The sequence below is a fragment of the Cavia porcellus genome, unplaced genomic scaffold, assembly GCF_034190915.1.
Source record: "Cavia porcellus strain 051 isolate PalLab524CR breed Dunkin Hartley unplaced genomic scaffold, mCavPor4.1 scaffold_1, whole genome shotgun sequence".
Classification (NCBI taxonomy): domain Eukaryota; kingdom Metazoa; phylum Chordata; class Mammalia; order Rodentia; family Caviidae; genus Cavia; species Cavia porcellus.
Genome location: NW_026947484.1, coordinates 161,353,188 through 161,357,578, shown reverse-complemented (window position 1 = coordinate 161,357,578; position 4,391 = coordinate 161,353,188). Strand labels below are relative to the sequence as shown.

General features: G+C 40.9%; 1 pseudogene; it reads right to left on the bottom strand.

Annotated features, from left to right (window-relative positions):
- Positions 1 to 1,158: 1,158 nt before the first annotated feature.
- On the bottom strand, positions 1,159 to 2,160 carry LOC100722214 (glycoprotein-N-acetylgalactosamine 3-beta-galactosyltransferase 1-like; annotated as a pseudogene).
- Positions 2,161 to 4,391: the final 2,231 nt, after the last annotated feature.

Sequence of the window (4,391 nt, the reverse complement as noted above, 5' to 3'; positions counted from 1 at the left end):
TCTGTTTCTTGGATGCTATGAGCTGAACAGCTTTGTTCTCCAGGCCTTTCTGCCATGATTTTCTGCCATAGAGACAGCCATCTGAGGACTAAAACCATGAGAAAAAATAAGCCTATCCTCCTTTCAATTTGGGTGTCAGGTATTTTGTCCCTGCGATGGGAAATCTGACCCAAACAGAAACCAGTGAAGTGGAGCCCTTGCTAGGACAGTACTTGAATATATGGTTTAGAAGCCTTTGGAAATGCTCTGCAGGAAGGCTTTGAAAAATCTTGGGGGAGTAGGGTAGAGAAAACCTAAAATGCTGGAAGCAGCCCCTAATGGCTGATTCTGGCCAGATCTTAGAAGATCAGACCTGAGGCTCAGCTAGAAGGTTTCAGATTGGAACAGGAACTTTTTGTTTGTTTGTTTGTTTTGAGACGGGGTCTCACTTTGTAGTGGAAGCTGGCCTTGAATTCACTTAGGTTGCCCAGGCTGGCCTTGAATTCACAGTGATTTTCCTGCCTCAGCCTCTCGGGTGCTTGGGATTACAGGTGTGCACCACCATACTTGATTGGAACAGGAATTTTTTTCAAGGAATTACACTGGAGCTATGCATGTTACATTTGGCCTATGTTTACTTTTTATTTCAAAATGTTTTATTAATGCACTCAAAGACTGGCAGTTCCTTGAGCCATGGAGACCCAAGTGGCAAATTGGAAAATTCTTTAAGAAATACTAATTATATGTAACTGTGGCAAAATTTTCATTAGACAGCTGTATATGAGTTCATTTATATCACATTGCAAATGAATTCACAGACAAGATGGAGCAGTACTGCTTCCTTCAAAGGATGTAAGGCAGAGCTGTTCAGTATTATGCGTTATCAATGTATTTACAAACATAAGTTCTGATATACATAATATTTATATGTTACTGTATCAAAGCACATTTAACACATGCCACAGCTCATGTCATGCTTCAGTTTGCTGTCATTCATTTGAAAGATTTCTACATGGAATGCCACTGGGGTTTCAGGGTTCTGTGTAGAGGTGCAGGAGTCTTTCAGGGCAGCATCAGACTGTTTTCCTTTCAAGCATTTCCTGATTTCACTGTGGGGCTCCATTTTTGTTTACTTGGCTTATTCCCTTTTGTATGCTGTCAGAGGAGGCAGGCTGTTATCTATACAAATACCCACGTGCAGGGAGATGGTAAATGTGTGGAATCAACATCGTGGGAAGAAACCTCAAGGTCAGAACAGCAGTCAGAACCCTCTACAAGAGGACGGTAGTTACAATTCCTGTACCAAAATGCTCTGGGCAGTAACCTTGTGTTAAGTGGTGGGTGTTCTGCACGAGAGGATCAAGTTTCTTTTCCATTGGTGCCTCTGGAATCTCCAGCTTCTGCATTCAGTCCATGCATTTTCCCAGAGTTAAGTCTTCAGTGGAAGAGCTATGTGGACATTTTTTTGTCTGTTTTAAATGTGTCAACAAATCTCTTCAATGCTTCTTTGCTTAGTACACTGCTCCTGATTCTCACGTAAATGAGAAGTGCTCCTCCATCATATAAGCCCTGCTTTACATAGGGCTTAACATTTTTCCCAAAGAAAATGGGCTCTGCAGGGTTATATTTTGAAAGAAGCCATCTCAAATTGTCTAGTATGATGTATGTATCACCATCTGTTTTCACTAACCAATCAGTATCTTCTGAGTAATGGTCATGAACATACTGAAAAGCTTTAACTGTTGTCCAGTATGGTGGGTCTCTATCTTCTTTGGTTTTTTTAGTCCCACTCCAGGGAAGATTTTATTTCTTTTGAACTCACAGAAATCACTTTATTACAATGCTGGGCCCATGTAGTTTTTGACACGTTTGGCCTTTTTCTTTAGATTTGGAGGGCTTCTCATAACTCAATAAAGAATTTTAACTTTCTGGTAAGGGTTTTCAGGGATGTCTGTGTTCTCATATTTATGTTGCCTACAGTCTACACTGAAATTCATTTATCCTTCTAGACGATCCTGTTCATTATCATCTGAATGTCTTGTAGGAAGTTCCTTATGAGTAATATTTGGTGAGTGTCATTTTGTTCTCCCAACACAATACTAATGGGCTGAGAACATTAAAAAATTCTACTGCTGATCCACAGAGGAAGGTTAAAAAATTCAGCCAAGATTTGGAAATCATTTCCCCAAAGTGTATTTCTGACATCAACCTGGGCTCCCTCTCACCACTCCTAGGTTGGGAGAGGGAGATGACATGGGACTGGTGACCTTCGAGTCTCTGGGCAGCCGTAGAAGCAGCTCATGGCTGCTGTGGACCATGTTCTAAGACTGTGTGAGGCTAAGTTTAAGGATATTGTACTAATTGATTTGGCAGAAGAAATTTCAACACAGTCCAATGTTCAGGTTGTGGAATAGGTATTACTGGAGCCAGATTTAATGTGAGAATCAGGAGCAAAAAATAGAACAAAAAGATTTTGAAATTTTGGATTTGGGCCAGAAAAGTAGTACTTACAAATATGAGGTTAAAGAAGATGTGGTCACTGAAGAGATTAGTGACATTAAAAGGAAATCAAATACTTTGTTCAGGGATAAAAAGAAACAGCAAAACACAACCTATTGAAAACAAAAAGTGTAAACGTGTCATTTGAGAAGACCTCCTAGGTTCCCTGCTCAAGAAAGGCTACCTGGGGAATGATCCCCTGGGACTCATTTCATTATGTCCAATCATTCAAGTATTAAGAGGCTGTTTCAGTCTGGTCTGGCTTGGGGGTTTCAGTTGTAGGTAGCACAGTTATATCTTGTTAGTTATCTAGGCAGAATCTTGAGCTTCTCTTGGGTTTGTTTAAGGACTGTTTTAAGGAAATGTGATAGGTTTTAAGAGGATGAGTGGACTCAGATTGGTTAATCTTGATTGTCAATTTGACCAGATTAAGAGACTCCCTGAGAGGTAATTGAATTGTAATGACTCTAACCACATGGATGCATTTACTCATTACTGTTGGATCTTTCCTTGACTGAAAGGTGAGAGTTGAGCACCTTTCCTCCACCATCCCCTTTTGCCATGATGTTTCTGTCTTGGAGCCAGTAAACCATGGGCAGAAATCATGAGCAGAAAAAAAGTTGTGGCTACTTTATTATTGCAGACACTACTTTAAGTTACAAATATCAGATATTTTGCTCCAATAGGCATGTTTATGGTGGTATAGCTATAGACTGTTCCCATGAAAGGAAAGCTGGCCAGTACATGATATTATCTAGCAGGGAATAAAATATACAGAAAAGCCAGAATCTTTGAAAAGTTCTCCATTTGCTTAGAAATGAAAAGCACTACTTCTCAGGGCCCCTGGGGAAGAATCTTAGCTATTAGTCTATGCTCATAACTGATTCCATACAGAGTAAAAACCTGATGGCTGCAGCAAGAATCCCATTGAAAATCATCTACAATAGAGTCTCCAGACTCTGAAGAGCAGAGACAAATACTCCCACTAGCCCACTCTGGGTGGCCCTGGGTGTCTAAGGTCTTAACGGAAGTGGTGGGGAGTTTGGCTCCATGACATACGGTGGTATTGATATAGGAGAAATGCTAGATGTCAAATATACCAAGGTTGAAAAATGAATTCTAAGGAGCAACAGAGGTTGACAGTATGAAATTTATTGGAGAAAAAGAATGGGGAGTAAGAATAGCTCCTTGGGGCTGGGGATTTAGCTCAGCAGCATAAGCACCTGCCTTGCAAGCAGGCGGTCGTGAGTTCGATCCCCGGTACCGATTAAAAAAAAAAGAATAGCTCCTGAGGCACATAAAGGGTCCCGAATAGGTTGCCAATGAGCCCACCTCTCAAAGGAAGAGCAAAATCATAGAGGCGAATACCACATTGGTTAAAATGATAAGGTTGCAAGTAAGTTCAGGTTATATTGATCTAATGGCACCAGGGTACATGGGTCATATCATTAACCATGGTGGTAATCGATGTCTTTTTAGTTTTGGTAGTCTTAGTTTTAGTCCTAGTGGTTTTAGTCTTAGTAGGTGGGAGAGCACGGACCACCCCTAATGAGATAATGGAAAATCTCAAAAGGATGATGCCAATAATGCTGAGCTGTATTCACCCCTTAGGGAAGCATGAAAAAATAGTCATAGTGATTTTAATCTTTAGATGTACCTCCAGTCACAGTCCTGATAGCTTCTCATCTTGTGCACTGACTCCCCCAAGGGCCCAGCCCTGTCTGACTGAGTGCTAGATTTCTACCTAATGTACCTGTCTATAATAGTATCATAGGAAACCACCTCAGGAGAACATACCTCACTTTTGGATTAGAAGGACATCTAACAGCTTGAGTGGGAGGTGTAAACTGGGGAGTCTCACTTTGCCCCTTGAGCTAGCCATACCCTTGAGTATTTTAGGCTACTGGAAATTT